This window comes from Mustelus asterias, chromosome 22 (genome assembly GCF_964213995.1).
Source record: "Mustelus asterias chromosome 22, sMusAst1.hap1.1, whole genome shotgun sequence".
Taxonomy (NCBI): domain Eukaryota; kingdom Metazoa; phylum Chordata; class Chondrichthyes; order Carcharhiniformes; family Triakidae; genus Mustelus; species Mustelus asterias.
The window spans coordinates 4,446,418-4,464,123 of record NC_135822.1 but is presented as its reverse complement, the minus strand read 5'-3'; the positions used below and the strand labels follow the sequence as shown (position 1 = coordinate 4,464,123).

The 17,706-nt window shown below is 45.2% G+C and overlaps 1 long non-coding RNA gene and 1 pseudogene across 1 annotated transcript; one reads left to right on the top strand and one right to left on the bottom strand.

The window, feature by feature from the left end:
- Positions 1–369: 369 nt before the first annotated feature.
- LOC144509817 (uncharacterized) lies at positions 370–14,470 on the top strand. Its single transcript, XR_013500528.1, has 3 exons — positions 370–428; positions 10,461–10,553; positions 14,400–14,470. It is a non-coding gene; the product is annotated as an uncharacterized LOC144509817 (long non-coding RNA).
- LOC144510297 (U2 spliceosomal RNA) lies at positions 5,945–6,151 on the bottom strand (annotated as a pseudogene).
- Positions 14,471–17,706: the final 3,236 nt, after the last annotated feature.

Sequence of the window (17,706 nt, the reverse complement as noted above, 5' to 3'; positions counted from 1 at the left end):
CTCCAAGGTCTTGTGAGCAATACTCAATATTGATTGCATTTATTAGACTCCTGGGAGGAAAAATAATTCTTGAAAGTGGGGGACAACTGGCAGCCAAACATTGCCAGGTTCACTTGGACAAACTTAACCCTTTAATTGCAATGGTAACCATTTGTGCATCGGATATTCAATTAGTTTTGTGTTGGGGCGGGTCTGCCTCTTCATGTTGTGTAGTGTTGCTATTGGACACGGCGCTGTTACTGACTGTCATTGCCGGTACATTGAGCCAATGTTCGCACACACTTACAATAATCCCAGTGCCCCACATTTCTATCATTGCAGCACACCCTGACTTACTTTCCCTCCCTATTTTCAAAAAGTATTTTTTCTATAGGGACTGATGAATGTGAATCTATCCACACCCCAGATGGAGTTTAATTGGACACAAGGTTTGCTGGTGTATCTTTTTGACTGTGGGGAGGGAACCAGGGTTGGAGGCGGTGGGGTTGAGAGGTTTTGGGGGTGAATGAATGAGTGGACGGGGGGGCAGGGGAGTGGGTGGGAGGGTGGGGGGAGTGGGTGGGAGGGTGGGGGGAGTGGATGGAGTGGAATGTGGGTGTGGGTGGGATGTGGGTGGGGGTGTGATGTGGGTGGGGGGGTGATAGAAGGAGAGTGGGTGGGGTGGAGGTGGGAGAGAGTGGGTGGGGTCGGGGTGGAGGAAAGTGGGTGGGGGTGGGAGACTGTGTGGGACGGGGAGATTGGGGGAGGGATGAGTGAGTGGGGGAGGGGGAGAGTGGGATGGGGTGTGGGATGTGGGTGGTGGGGTGGGTGAATGGGTGGGAGGGGAGTTTGGGTGGGTGGGAGGGGGAGACGGTAACTCCGCTTTCAGCTGTTAACCGCCTGACAAGTGGCCCTCAGGAAAGTTGCTGCCTTTCCTTTCTCCACTTCTCAAGTTAAACCCCGAGTATTTTTACCCCCCTTCCCTCCCCTCCCCCAACTCCTCGGCATCAAATCAAATCATTTTTCCTGGCAAAGTCTAGCCCTGGGATCACTGACTGGGATCAGTTTGTAATATAAACACTGTCTTGCTATCTCTCCAGATACACCCCCACCCCTCCTCCAATAACAAAACAATAATTATTATTCTGAGAAAGTGTGCGACAAATGAGTTTGATTTTAACTCAGCGAGATGTTAATGGCATCCGCATTTTATCATTCCCTCCTCCACCCTCAGAGTGAAGGCATCAGAATATCTTCTTCACAATGGTCACAAATTGGGGTGAATTTCTGGAGCCTTTGGCTGAAGATATTAAAACAGCAGGAATGTGATTATATCCTTTACCCTCTTCCTCACTGTGCCTGGTTATTATAATTTTGCCCCAGCTATTTCTCATCTCTCCCCTGTTTATCTGCTGCTGAGTGCAGTGACAGTGACAGTGAGAGTGAGAGTATGGATTGTAACTGTCTGGCGTCCCATTGAAACATTCCATCCTTTGTGATTAAACAATATTGATGTTCGTTAACCGAGGCGTCAACTGTCCTAGCAGGAATGCAAGGAGAGTAATCCGAGCAAAATTCTGACCCTGAATAGCAGACTTTGTGTAAAAAAAAACTGAATCAAAGAACATCTGTCCTACAAGGGGGGAAAAAGTTATTTTTTTAACATGGTTTATACAGACACAGGTTTATACTTCTCACCAAGAACCCGGTGCTGTGAATTTCAGGTGCTTTTATTCCGGGTTGGAAACGTGACACAATAAATATATCGAATTCAAAGCTTTTTTTCCAACCACACCTAGTTTGTTTGATGTACACTGCAGACAATCCGGGAGGGGAAAAAAAGCCAAATTAACTTGCAAATCGTGTTTAAACGACAAAAAGGTCACCTTAAAACCTCTGTGTGTTTGACTAAATGTAGATCAAAGCTTTTAAAACCGGTTAGATTACACTTAATATAATCAGTTTTATCATTTCAATGCAGTTGCATGTATACTATTTGAAAGCAATACATGACTTTAATTAGATTCCACCCGCAAATATGTTAAATTGTTCCAAAAGTTAAAAGAAAAACACACACATGATTCACAGAAAATATGTACACATACTTGTGAAGGGCACCTATTAATTGGTTATTTGTTAATGTAATTTTTCTTGCGATATTGGCAACATGCTTGATACAGGTTCAATGAGAGCATGAGAAGAGAATTCAGCTTCCGTCATTAACTCATTCTCCAAGCTCCCCCTGCTGTCGGGGGCTGTGATTACTTCTCCCAGCTCAGGGTGAGCTGGTTTCCGCAGGGTCCTGGGCGACCCCAGCTTTGACATTGGTTCAACTGGGAAAATCAGCTTCGCTTTGAAGGCCTTTCATTGCAGGAAGACAGGTCACATTTAGTTTATTTATTAGTGTCACAAGTAGGTTTACATTAACACTGCAATGAAGTTACTGTGGAAATCCCCCGGTTGTCACACTCCGGCGGCGCCTGTTCGGGTCCATTGAGGGAGAATTTAGCCAATGAACCAATGCACCTAACCAGCACGTCTTTCGGACTGTGGGAGTAAATCGGAGCACCCGGAGGAGCCCCACGGGGAGAACGTGCAAACTCCACACAGATAGTGACCCAAACTGGGAATCGAACCCAGGTCCCTGACGCTGTGAGGCAGCAGTGCTAACCACTGTGCCACTGTGCCACTGTGCCACCCTAGTAGGGCTGTCCCACTTGTGTCTGATTTAAAAAAAATGTCTGACACAACATTGGCCCAAATTGATTCCCTTCCACTCCCTTTAAACAAAGAGTAAAATTTAGCAGTCGGCTTTTTAGCATCGAGAGAAAGGTTTGTAACGCACTCTCATTTTTCTTCCTGAGTTGGGATCAAATATAGGTTCAAACTCAGTATTTAGTCCAAAGATGTGCAGGTTAGGTAGTTTGGCCATGCTAAATTGCCCTTTAGTGTCCCATAATGGGTATGTTAGGTGGATTAGCCATGGGAAAACATGTGGGGCTGCGGAGATAGGTTTGGGGGAGAGGGCCTGCGTAAGATACTCTGTCAGAGAGTCGGTGCAGACTCGATGGGCTGAATGGCCTCTTCTGCACTGTAGGGATTCTTCAGTGATAGCTTAGGGTTACTGTCTGTGCAGAGTCTGCACATTCTCCCCGTGTCTGTGTGGGTTTCCTCTGGGTGCTCCGGTTTCCTCCCATAGTCCAAAAAAAGTTTATTTATTAGTCACAAGTAAGGCTATTGTGAAATTCCCCTAGTTGCCACACTCTGGCACCTGTTTGGGTCAATGCATCCAGACGTGCATCCAGACAATCTAACCAGACGTGCTGGTTAGGTGCATTGGCTGTGCTAAATTCTCCCTCAGTGTACCTGAACAGGTGTCAGAGTGTGGCAACGAGGGGATTTTCACAGTAACTTCATAGCAGTGTTAACATAAGCCTACTTGTGACACTAATAAATAAACTTTAAAACTTCAAAAACTTTAGTGGCTTTTGAGTCAGAAAGGTTCAACTCAACCCAAACATCTTGAGCACAAAAATCAAGGCTGACCTTCCTATGGAGTGCGCTGCTGCCGGGAGTGGCACCTTTCAGATGAGATGTTAAATCAACACCCCGACACACAGAAAAGCAAATAACTGCGGATACTGGAATCTGAAACAAAAACAAAAAATGCTGGAAAACCTTGAGACGTGCTGAGATTTTCCAGTATTTTCTGTTTTTGTACCCCTACATACATGTAAAAAATCACATGGCAGGATTTTGAAGAAGATAGTTTTGGGGCGGGGAGGGGACGCATTATCCCTGGTTAATATTTACTCCTCAATCAATCTCCCCAAAACAGGTTATCTGGTTATTGTCACTTTGCTGTTTATGGGATCTTGCTGTGCACAAACTGGTTGCTATGATTCCCATAATACAACAGTGATGACACTTCAAAAGTACTTTACTGAAAGTTGTGAAGAACTTTGGGGCATTCTGTGATCATGAAGGGTGCTATCGAAATGCAGGTCTTTCCTTCTTTTCATCACTTATTTTTTTTAACCTGAAGCACCGTTGCACAAATCAGAGAGGACAGGCAGTGCTCTCGATTTATTTAAGTGGGTCTTTTTGATGTTTTGTAATTTTTAATGGATTTTTTTGTTCTACTAATGGGATTGAATGTTAAATGCAGACAATCAAAATGCAGACAATCAAACACTCAGAATATTATGGCATTTGTCCTTCTGGGACCTTAGACATTACAATCTGAGAATAAACTGGTCAAAGTTGAATAATACAGCCTGGAATATAAGGATGATGTCATTGGATTTCTGCTTGATATTCTTCAAGAACAAGGGAAAAGTTCACAGTTATCCCCTTGGAATTTTTTATCCAGTTGCCATGAGCGTACAGTCAGAGATAATAGGCGATGGCCTAGTGGTATTATCGCTGAACTATTAATCCAGAAACTCAGCTAATGTTCTGGGATCCCGGGTTCGAATCCTGTCATGGCAGATGGTGGAATTTGAATTCAATAAAAGGTATCTGGAATTAAGAATCTACTGTAGGAAACCATTGTCGATTGTTGGAAAAGCCCATCTGGTTCACTAATGTCCTTTAGGGAAGGAAATCTGCCATTCTCACCTAGTCTGGCCTATACGTGACTCCAGAGCCACAACATTGTGGTTGACTCTCAACTGCTCCTCTGAAATGGCCGAGAAAACTATTTATTCAGTTGTATCACCAATTCAGGAAGGCAGCTCACCGCCACCTCCTCAAAGATAACTAGGGATGGGCAATAAATGATGCTACGGCATCTCCTCCGGAGCCTTCAACATGTCATTGATGAAGACGAACATCTCGCCAAGGCCATCCCCACACCCCCACTTCTTGCCTTCAAACAACCGCACAACCTCAAACAGACCATTGTCCGCAGCAAACTACCCAGCCTTCAGGAGAACAGTGACCAAGACACCACACAACCCTGCCACAGCAACCTCTGCAAGACGTGCCGGATCATCGACACAGATGCCATCATCTCACGTGAGAACACCATCCACCAGGTACACGGTACATACTCTTGCAACTCGGCCAACGTTGTCTACCTGATACGCTGCAAGAAAGGATGTCCCGAGGCATGGTACATTGGGGAAACTATGCAGACGCTGCGACAACGGATGAATGAACACCGCTCGACAATCACCAGGCAAGACTGTTCTCTTCCTGTTGGGGAGCACTTCAGCGGTCACGGGCATTCGGCCTCTGATATTCGGGTAAGCGTTCTCCAAGGCGGCCTTCGCGACACACGACAGCGCAGAGTCGCGGAGCAGAAACTGATAGCCAGGTTCCGCACACACAAGGACGGCCTCAACCGGGATATTGGGTTTATGTCACACTATTTCACATAAATATTTCTGCTTTTTTCCTCCTGAGTCTTTATCATGCGATCCTAGAATCAGAATTTATGTCACACTATTTGTAACTCCCACAGTTGCGTGGACCTGCAGAGTTTCACTGGCTGTCTTGTCTGGAGACAATACACATCTTTTTAGCCTGTCTTGATGCTCTCTCCACTCCCATTGTTTTGTTTCTTAAAGACTGGATTAGTTGTAAGTATTCGCATTCCAACCATTATTCATGTAAATTGAGTCTGTGTCTTATAAGTTCTGTTTGTGAACAGAATTCCCACTCACCTGAAGAAGGGGCTCAGAGCCTCGAAAGCTTGTGTGGCTTCTGCTACCAAATAAACCTGTTGGACTTTAACCTGGTGTTGTTAAACTTCTTACTGTGTTTACCCCAGTCCAACGCCGGCATCTCCACACAATAAATGATGGCCAGCCAGTGACGCCCCTGTCACATGAATTTTTAAAAATATATACTTGTCCAATTCAATCAAATCAAATCCAATTCAGAGTCTCAACAAGTTGAGACATTTCAGATCCAGGCTGACAAGACAGGGCGAGCGACCAAACCACCCTGTCCTGGGCCTGATCTACATGAGCCAAGCTGATTGGAGAAGGGGGAGGTTCCTCCTCCAAGACTTGGGCTCATTTGCATCTTAGCCAAAAGGCCGAGATGCCGCTTTTAAAAATTGCTTCATATGAAACACATGAAGCCTCAATGCAACCCAATGACCTCAACCAAGCGCAGCCGATCCATACTACACTTGATCTTAGCCAAAAGGCCGAGAAGCGATGTCTGAAAGACATGCTGGTCAGGTGGATTGGCCATGTTAAATTCTCTGCTCCTGCACCCCTTTAAGAACTTTACCCCTTATTTTTATTTTTATTCCTGACTTTAGACCTGAATGAAATCACATCAAAGCTTTGATAAAGTCCTGTTTTGTTAATGCTGCTGCCTCATTAAAGCAGAAATGCAGACTGCAAACCCCTTCTACATAATGCAAAACACTTAAGAAATAAGGACAGGAATCGGCCATTCAGCCTCTTTAGCCTGCTCCACCATTCACAGATTCATGGGCAGCACGGTGGCACAGTGGTTAGCATGGCTGCCTCACAGCACCAAGGACCTGGGGTCGATTCCCGGTTTGGATCACTGTCTGTGCAGAATCTGTGCGTTCTCCCCGTGTCTGCATGGGTTTCCTCCGGGTGTTCCGGTTTCCTCCCACAGTCCGAAAAACATGCTGGTTAGATGTATTGGTCGTGCTAAATTCTCCCTCAGTGTACCCGAACAGGTGCTGGAGTGTGGTGACTGAGGGATTTTCACAGTAACTTCATTGCAGTGTTAATGCAAGCCTACTTGCAACTAATAAATAAACTTTAAATGTTAATGTTCTGATACAATCGCTGGAATCCCTGATTCCGTTGGTGCCCAAGAATCTCAGTCTTGAGCTTACTCAATGACTGAGTATCCACAATCCTCTCAGTGAAGAAACTGCTCCTCAACTTAGTCCTAAATCCCTTATCCTGAGAACATGCCTCCAGTTCTAGACTCTTGATTTGACTTGATTTATTATTGTTACATGTATTAGTATAGTGAAAAGTATTGTTTCTTGTGCGCTATACAGACAAAGCATACCGTTCATAGAGAAGGAAAGGAGAGAGTGCAGAATGTCATGTTACAGTCATAGCTAGGGTGTAGAGGAAGATCAACTTAATGCGAGGTAGATCCATTCAAAAGTCTGACGGCAGCAGGGAAGACGCTGTTCTTGAGTCGGTTGGTACGTGTCCTCAGACTTTTGTATCCTTTTCCTGACGGAAGAAGGTGGAAGAGAGCATGTCCAGGCAGCATGGTCAGTGCAGGCTTGAAGGGCCGAAGGGCCTGTTCCTGTGCTCTAATTTTCCTTGTTCTTTGTTCTTTGCGTAGGGTCCTTAATTAGTCTGGCTGCTTTTCCAAGGCAGTGAGAAGTGTCGACACTGCCAATGGATCGGAGGCTGGTTTGCGTGATGGACTGGGCTTCGTTCACAACCCTTTGTAGTTTCTTGCGGTCTTGGACAGAGCAGGAGCCATACCAAGCTGTGATACAACCAGAAAGAAGACTAAGGAAATTTGGCATGTCAGCTACGACTCTCACCAACTTTTAGAGATGCCCCGTAAAAAGCATTCTTTCGAATCCCACCACTGCAGATGGTGAAATTTGAATTGAATAATATCTGGAATTAAGAATCTACTGATGACCATGAAACCATTGTCGATTGTCGGAAAAGCCCCTCTGGTTCACTAATGCCGTTTAGGGAAAGACGTCTGCCGTCTATACCCGATCTGGCCTACATCTGATTCCAGACCCACAGCAATGTGGTTGACTCTTAATCACCCTTCAGGGACAATTAGGGATGAGGCACCCACATTCCATGAACGATTAAAACAAATTGAAAGCACAGTCACTAATGGTGGAGCAAATGAAATCAGAAGGAGTACAAACATTTGGACTGATCATGTGATTGCTACGCTACTGCCCAATAGGTTGGCTCACAAGAGGTAGTCAAGCACTTATTTTAATTTTATATAAATATAGTATTAGCAGAGTAACATGAAAAGAATTGGTTTCCGTGGTGATGTTAGTGATCTTTGTTTTATTTCTGGTGACGCCCTGGTATCTTATAAATCTTCCAGGTGGTGGAAACATGAATAATATTTTCAATTATGGTAATATTGTTATTGTCACTCTCGTGAAATGGCGGCGCTTTGGCAGTGTAACAGTATCCAGTGGATGTACTGTCACTGTCCTTGTACAGAGTAAGCTTGTGCTGCAGGTACTTACAAGAGTGTTTGAGAAGTCAGAGTCTGCTCCATATATTACAAGGATATTTGCTGACAGTGTCATAATGTTTGCCACAGTTTGGGGAAGGTTACTGTTTATTAGGTTGTTTGAATGTAGATTGCTTACCCGAGCCGGCGTGTTTTATAGACAGGAGTTGGGACGCTGCCCAGAGAGAAACAAGCAGGTTTAGTGTGTCGTATTTTTAAACCTTGTCCCGTGTCTTGGAGGTAGTGGATCAGAGACAAGCTTCATGTCCCCAAATAGCATCAAGAAGAACATAATCAACCCCAATTAGGAGTTTTTGCTTCATTTCTTTTTTCTCAGTGCTGCTTCAGAATGCATTAAGTGAAAAGTAAATGGTGATGGTGACTAGGGAGAGCTCATTGATCCCGTGTTAAAATATTTTACTAGGGCATTGAATCATGGAAACTTGCTATAGAATTCCCTTTACATTTGGTATTCTTGTGAATGCCCTGATGAATGCCATAATGAATGTGTTATGGGTGGCACGGTGGCACAGTGGTTAGCACTGCTGCCTCAGAGCGCCAGGGACCTGGGTTCAATTCCAGCCTCGGGTCACTGTCTGTGTGGAGTTTGCACGTTCTCCCCCTGTCTGCCTGGGTTTCCTCCGGGTGCTCCGGTTTCCTCCCTCAGTCCAAAGATGTGCAGGTTAGATGGACTGGCCATGCTAAATTACCCTTTAGTGTCCCAGGATGTGTTGGTTAGAGGGATTAGCTGGGTAAATACGTGGGGTCACAGGGATAGGGTCTGGGTGGGATGCTCTGTTGGGGAGTTGGTGCAGACCCGATGGGCTGAATGGCCTCTTTCTGCACTGTAGGGATTCTATGTGTCTTTTTCAGTGATACTTGAATCATAGTAAAGGAGGAAGCCATTTCTTCAGTCACAATCCATTTAGTTCCCCTCTCCCTGTTCCTTCCACATAATCCTGTCGATGCTTCCTTTTCCAGTTTATATCCAATTCCCATTAGGATGCTACAATTGAAATTATTCCACTCCCTTTTAAGGCAGTAATTCTGACCTTTGTGGGTTACATTTAAGATAACGTCATTTCAAAGAGCTTTTGTCCTTTTGCAGCAATGTTTGTATTTACTAAACTTTGCCCTTTCGGTTTACATAAGAACATAAGAAATAGGAGCAGGAGTAGGCCATCTAGCCCCTCGAGCCTGCCCCGCCATTCAATAAGATCATGGCTGATCTGACGTGGATCAGTACCACTTACCCGCCTGATCCCCATAACCCTTAATTCCCTTACCGCTCAGGAATCCATCCATCCGCGCTTTAAACATATTCAGCGAGGTAGCCTCCACCACCTCAGTGGGCAGAGAATTCCAGAGATTCACCACCCTCTGGGAGAAGAAGTTCCTCCTCAACTCTGTCTTAAACCGACCCCCCTTTATTTTGAGGCTGTGTCCTCTAGTTTTAACTTCCTTAACTTCAGCGAGGTTTCCCTCGCTGATAAATGTTAGAATAAACCCGCAGCCTGCTCCCCGGCTTTGATAGTTCACCCGACCTTTCTTTTAAAAAAAACTACTTTTCAATGCAATAGTTAATTTCACAAATTTCTCTCAAAGCGTATGAGCAAATAAAAGATCTATTTGGAAGATGTTACAAGGTTGACGAGGGAAACCAGGTAGAAGGCTTTAGTGCAGCTCATAACCCTACACTGGGGTGCCATGGACACTCTGTCAGAGAGTCAGTGCAGCCTCGATGGGCGAATGGCTTCTTTTTACACTGTACGGATTCTATGATTCTACCACTTTTTTATTATTCGTTCGTGGGACATGGATGTCACTGGCTGGCCAGCATTTATTGTCCATCCCTAGTTGTCCAAGGGCAGTTGAGAGTCAACCACATTGCTGTGGCTCTGGAGTCACGTATAGGCCAGACTGGGTAGATTTCTTTCCCTAAAGGACATTAGTGAACCAGATGGGTTTTTCCAACAATTGACAATGGTTTCATGGTCATCAGCAGATCCTTAATTCCAGATATTATTTTTATTGAATTCAAATTCCCCCATCTGCCGCGGCGGGATTCGAACCCGGGTTCCCCACAGCATTAGCTGAGTTTCTGGATTAATAATCTAGTGATCATACCACTAGGCCATCGCTTCCCCAAATCACTGATAGACTTTAATATTCAAAGCAGGTCGGTAAAGAAGAAACCAAATAACCAGGTGGGAGGAGAGAGTAACAGATTATTAGTGAGGGCTCTTCCCGTGAACTCTTCACCTGACTAATTACCCTTCTACTTTCCAATAAAAAAGGGCCAAAAGAGCAAAACATTCCAATTGTTTTGTGAACAGTGATGCAATCTCCCGGGATTAAACCAGGATCTCCTTACTTGAGTGACCAACAAGGTGAGTACAAAACATGGTGAGTAGATGGTGGTGCTATTGGGGGGGGGAATATCTAAAACTAATTGGGAACAGAATTGGTGGAGAATGTCTCTGGGAGTCCAGGAGATTAGGAGAATCTTCGGATGTTTGACGAGTAATTGGTAATAACAATCGGTAATAACAATGGTGGCTTCGTCCCATTTGGGGTTTACAGCTCTTTCGTAACATTGGCTATGAGGGGAATGTGATCAGCTGAAGAGAAGGTTATGGTGGCACAGTGGTTAGCACTGCTGCCTCAGAGCGCCAGGGACCCAGCTTCGATTCGCGGCTTGGGTCACAGTCTGTGTGGAGTTTGTACATTCTCCCCGTGTCTGTGTGGGTTTCCTCCGGGTGCTCTGGTTTCCTCCCACAGTCCAAAGATGTGCGGGTTAGGTTGATTGGCCATGCTAAATTGCCCCTTAGTGTCAGGGGGACGAGCAGGGTAAATACGTGGGGTTACGGGAATAGGGCCTGAGTGGGATTGTTGTCAGCACAGGCTTAATGGGTCAAATGGCCTTGTTCTGCACTATAGGGATTCTATAATTCTATTCTATGATTCTGTTTATCTTCTTATTTGGAATGATTTGAATTGAATGAGGCTGGTTCACTCATAACTAAAGAAACATATGGACACATTGGCTAAATTCCAGCAGCATAACCTTACTCAGAGTAAAGGAGCAATGATTCAGCATTCGTCCTCTCTTACAATTGAAATTGTCGAAAGCGTGTATTGTCTGCTTTGAGAATTTCTATTGCTGATTCCCATTTGACCTCGCATCTCAATTACAAGCTTTAAGTCTTACCAGCCAGAGAAGTGGATTGCTAACAATTAAAACAAGAATTGAAGGCCGGGGGGGGGGGAAAAAATTATAAAAGCTAAGTTGCTATTTTGTGTGACTTTTCAGGACTGAAGTGAGTGCTGTTAGGGTCATTTCAACTGAGTTCAAATTCCTTTCCACACTACTCGAAATCCTGCCAAGTACTTTTGCTGTAATTTATAGAAATATTGGGATTTCATTAGCATTGCCTGGGTCACCATTGTGTTTTTAAGATTTCTAAAGCAGCCTTGATTTTATTTTCAAGTCGCTGCTGTGATTTGTATGTCACAATTTCTCTCATTTCCTTCCCTTTCTTGACTCTACTCCTGATGATGTAACCTGTTACCGAGGTTAGGTCAAGCTCCCCTTACTTCATGTACCTGGGCATCGAAATGGAAATTGAAACTGGCACCTCCTGCTGTCTGTGGCTTTATGCTCGAATGGACAGCACCTTCACCCACTGCTGAGCTGAGATTATTGAGCCACGATTAATGAGGGGTTTTGACTGGCTGATGGATATATTGTGAAATTGAGGACCCGCTGCCCACACTGTTCTGGCCACATGTGGAAAATCCACAGGTGGTTTCCTGGTTAGTGGGTCAGGTTCCTCATTGATAGTGAATATTTGCACAACCTGTCCAAATGTAATGTCTTTCAAGGGACAATGATAGAAATTGGATTTCAATGAATTACCTGGTTCGAAGCAAACCTCTGGGATGAGGGGATTATCTTACACAGAAAGGTTGAGAAGATTGTGTCTGTACCCCATTGGAGTTTAGAAGAATGAAAGATGATCTCATTGGAACAGATGGGACTTGATAAGGTGGATACTGGGCAGATATTTCCTCTTGTGGGGGAGACCAGACTTAGATTTGATTTGATTTGATTAATTATTGTCACATGTATTGGTATACAGTGAAAAGTATTGTTTGTTGCGCACTATACAGACAAAGCATACCATTCATAGAGAAGGAAAGGAGAGAGTGCCGAATGTAGTGTTACAGTCATAGCCTAGGGTGTAGAGAAAGATCAACTTAATGCAAGGTAAGTCCATTCAAAAGTCTGATGGCAGCAGGGAAGAAGCTGTTCTTGAGTCGGTCAGTACGTGACCTCAGATTTATGTATCTTTTTCCCGACGGAAGAAGGTGGAAGAGAGAATGTCCGGGGTGCGTGGGGTCCTTAATTATGCTGGTTGCTTGCCGAGGCAGCGGGAAGTGTAAACAGTGTCAATGGATGGGAGGCTGGTTTGAGTGATGGATTGGGCTACATTCACGACCTTTTGTAGTTCCTTACGGTTTTGGACAGAGCAGGAGCCATACCAACCCTTGATACATCCAGCAAGAATGCTTTCTATGGTGCATCTAAAAGTTGGTGGGAATCATAGTGGACATGCCAAATTTCCTTCGTCTTCTGAGAAAGTAGAGGTGTTGGTGGGCTTTCTTAACTATAGTGTTGGCATGGGGGGGACCATTTAAAAATATGAAGTTTACCTTTTGAGACAGAGTTGAGGAAACACTTCTCTCTCAGAGAGGGTCATTAGTCTGTAGAATTCTCTTCAACAGAGAGCAGTAGCGACTGACTCACTGAACTTATCCCAAGGCTGCATTAGAAAGATTTTTGATGCATAAGGGAGTCGAGGGTTATGGGGAGCGGATAATAAAGTAAATTGGATCAGCCATGATCTCATTGAAAAGCTGAGCAGGTTTGAAGGACTGAATGACCAAAGTCAGCCCCTAAACCCTATGTTCTATGTTCTTTTTACACACATGCTTAAAGAAAATGATCACCCATGGGATAAAAACCAGGCAGTCATGCATCAGTGTCTACAAGATGCACTGCAGCAACTCAAAGGGGCTCCTTCAATAGCACCTTCCAAACCCACAAACTCTATCACCCAGAAGACTGGTCAGAAACCTGACTAACAAGAAGAGTCATCCTTTAAATATTTTGTTGAGAATGCAATTTCTCAAGAGCCACAATGTTGTTACTGAAATGCTAATAAGAATGAAAATCAAGATAGAGACACATTTCAAAAACATTTAAAAAGTTTTTACAAAAAAGTTGTTCATTAAATTATACTTTGTCACAACGACAATGATGGAGGTATGTAAAATTATTAGAGGCATTGATAGGGTAGATCACAAGAATCGTTTCCCCATGGCAGCGGTGCCTAAGACCACAGGGCATAGGTTTAAGGTGAGGAGTAAGTGGTTTAGAGGAGATCTGAGGAAAGACTTTTTCACCCAGAGGGTGGTGGAAATATGGAGTGCGCTACCTGCGAGGGGGTGGAGGCAAGTAATCTTACAACAGTTAAGGAACATCTGAACGAGCACTTCAATTGCCAACGCATGGCAGGCTATGGACCAAGTGTTGGTAAATGGGTTTAGTATAGATTGGTATTCGATGGTCGGCATTAACATGGTGGACCGAAGGGCCTAGTTTCTGTACTGTATGGCTCAATGACTCTATAATCCTATAAGTTCCGCACCCACAATCTTTTAAAATTCTTTATGATATCAGCTTCCACCAACGTTCCCAATGTTAGCACATATCTGACCAGTCGATGTGGGGGGCAGGGGGGGGGGGTGCGGGGGAGAGGCAGCACTGCACAACCACAGGTTGAATGAACAGTTTAACTGTTTGTGGAAAGTGATGACCAGCAGACTCGAAAGGGCAACGCGGTGGCACAGTGGTTGGCACTGCTGTCTCACAGCGCCAGGAACCCAGGTTCAATTCCGGCCTTGGGTGACTGTGTGGAGTTTGCACGTTTCCCCCCCATGTCTGTGTGGGTTTCTTTCAGGTGCTCCGGTTTCCTCCCACAGTCCAAAGATGTGCAGGTTACATGGATTGGCCGTGCTAAATTGCCCCTTAGTGTCCCAAGATGTGCAAGTTAGGGGGATTGATGGGATAAATGTGTGGGGTTATGAGGATGCTGTGTCGGAGAGTCAATGCTGACTCGATGCACTGTGGGGATTCTATGATTCTATGATTTGCCTTTCCCCTTCTTCAGTTCCTGGTGAGACCAGTGAGTGTGAGAGAGAATGAATGGTGCCCTCTTCTTGGTGGTTAAAACCCTCTGTGTCTGTGTCCAACATGGACAAGACTGGTGAAGACAGGATAAGTGCAAGACTGGTGAAGACAGGATAAGACAGGATAACCCCACACTCTGTATCAAGTTAGGGCCGGTCAAGGACAGTAGTGGGAACTTGTGTATGGAGTCAGTAGAGATAGGCGAGGTGATGAATGAATACTTTTCTTCAGTGTTCACCAAGGAGAGGGGCCATGTTTTTGAGGAAGAGAAGGTGTTACAGGCTAATAGGCTGGAGGAAATAGATGTTCGGAGGGAGGATGTCTTGGCAGTTTTGAATAAACTGAAGGTCGATAAGTCCCCTGGGCCTGATGAAATGTATCCTAGGATTCTGTGGGAGGCAAGGGATGAGATTGCAGAGCCTTTGGCGTTGATCTTTGGGTCCTCGCTGTCCACGGGGATGGTGCCAGAGGACTGGAGAATGGCGAATGTTGTTCCTCTGTTTAAGAAAGGGAATAGAAATGACCCTGGTAATTATAGACCGGTTAGTCTTACTTCGGTGGTTGGTAAATTGATGGAAAGGGTCCTTAGGGATGGGATTTACGACCATTTAGAAAGATGCGGATTAATCCGAGATAGTCAGCACGGATTCGTGAAGGGCAAGTCGTGCCTCACAAATTTGATAGAATTTTTTGAGGAGGTAACTAAGTGTGTTGATGAAGGTAGGGCAGTTGATGTCATATACATGGATTTTAGTAAGGCGTTTGATAAGGTCCCCCATGGTCGGCTTATGATGAAAGTGAGGAGGTGTGGGATAGAGGGAAAGTTGGCCGATTGGATAGGTAACTGGCTGTCTGACCGAAGACAGAGGGTGGTGGTCGATGGAAAATTTTCGGATTGGAGGCAGGTTGCTAGCGGTGTGCCGCAGGGATCAGTGCTTGGTCCTCTGCTCTTTGTGATTTTTATTAATGACTTAGAGGAGGGGGCTGAAGGGTGGATCAGTAAATTTGCTGATGACACCAAGATTGGTGGAGTAGTGGATGAGGTGGAGGGCTGTTGTAGGCTGCAAAGAGACATAGATAGGATGCAAAGCTGGGCTGAAAAATGGCAAATGGAGTTTAATCCTGATAAATGTGAGGTGATTCATTTTGGTAGGACAAATTTAAATGTGGATTACAGGGTCAAAGGTAGGGTTCTGAAGACTGTGGAGGAACAGAGAGATCTTGGGGTCCATATCCACAGATCTCTAAAGGTTGCCACTCAAGTGGATAGAGCTGTGAAGAAGGCCTATAGTGTGTTAGCTTTTATTAACAGGGGGTTGGAGTTTAAGAGCCGTGGGGTTATGCTGCAACTGTACAGGACCTTGGTGAGACCACATTTGGAATATTGTGTGCAGTTCTGGTCACCTCACTATAAGAAGGATGTGGAAGCGCTGGAAAGAGTGCAGAGGAGATTTACCAGGATGCTGCCTGGTTTGGAGGGTAGGTCATATGAGGAAAGGTTGAGGGAGCCAGGGCTGTTCTCTCTGGAGCGGAGGAGGCTGAGGGGAGACTTAATAGAGGTGTATAAAATGATGAAGGGGATAGATAGAGTGAACGTTCAAAGACTATTTCCTCGGGTGGATGGAGCTATTACAAGGGGGCATAACTATAGGGTTCGTGGTGGGAGATACAGGACGGATATCAGAGGTAGGTTCTTTACGCAGAGAGTGGTTGGGGTGTGGAATGGACTGCCTGCAGTGATAGTGGAGTCAGACACTTTAGAAACATTTAAGCGGTTATTGGATAGGCACATGGAGCACACCAGGATGATAGGGAGTGGGATAGCTTGATCTTGGTTTCAGATAAAGCTCGGCACAACATCGTGGGCCGAAGGGCCTGTTCTGTGCTGTACTGTTCTATGTTCTATGTTCTAAGTACTTGTGCCAAAGTTACCTGTGCCTATCGTCCAGGCCCATTTCTGCTTTTTTGAAACAAACCCCAAGATAAGATCAACAGAGGAGGGACAGGGGGTCTAAACCCACCTCGGAAAATGAGTATCAAGACTGCCACAGCCATGACACCATTCCAGTCACTTGATGTTAGTGCCCCTGAAGTCAGTACAGCCACGAGCAAGGTGGCATGAACAGTATGTTACAGACCATTCTCCTCCCACTGCCAACGCCAATGGAAGTAAAGACTGAATCATAACATTACAAGATATATAGTGGGGAAGAATCATGGAAAAGTCACAGTCAAAGGCATTGGGCCCACAGTGTCTGTGCCAGCTGTTTAAAAGAGTTATCCAATTGGTTCCATTTCCCTGATCTTTCCTCATTTTTCTGCCTTTTATCCAACAGTTTATCTACACATGCGAATGCTATAAAGCTGCAACAAATTCTTATCGTTATTAATTATGTATCTGAGATTTATTTTATACTTACTTCTTTCAAGGGCTGAAATGACACAGCCTTTCTGATGCACTCACACCACAACTCCGCTGAGAATGTGGCAGAGGGCCAAGACATGAAGGCTCCAGTTCCTGGGCTTTGCTGCCAGCGCCTCGGGAGACTTTGGAAGATTGGAACCTCCTCTATCCCTTCCCAAGGCAGAATGAACCAGAGGCTCGGGGCAGGATCTCCCTCCAGAGGAACCAGCAAAACTGAGGCCAATGTGCCAAGTGAGAGAGTCGTTATTGGCTTCTTCAAGTAGCAGAATGGGGGAGGGAGGGGAAGGGAGAGGGGGGGAAGGAGGTGCAGGCCAGTTGATGGATGAAACTAGACACTAACACTATCTTTGATAATAGGTTTATTCACAGAACGAAGCATTACATGTCTGTTTCCAACCTGCCAACCCAGTGTCCCAGCAGTCCCCCTTTATAAGTGCTCAAAGTAATTCATTAATGACCTTCACATGTTTATCCTAACACGGGGAATCTAGCTAGACACCCAGAAGCACAGTATGGGCCATTTACCTTTTTGTTAATCTGGCCCCATTACAACTTGGACCATTTATGACATTGTGTTTCTGAGGGGGAAGGGGTTAGGGATCCCAACGCTTATACACACATACACACACACGCATGCACGCACACCCACTCACACACACACATGCAAGCACACACACACACACACACACATGCAAGCACACACCACACACACGCACACCACACACACACACCACACACACACCACACACACACGCACACCACACACACACACGCACACCACACACACACACCACACACACACCACACACACACGCACACCACACACACACACCACACACACAACCACACACACACCACACAC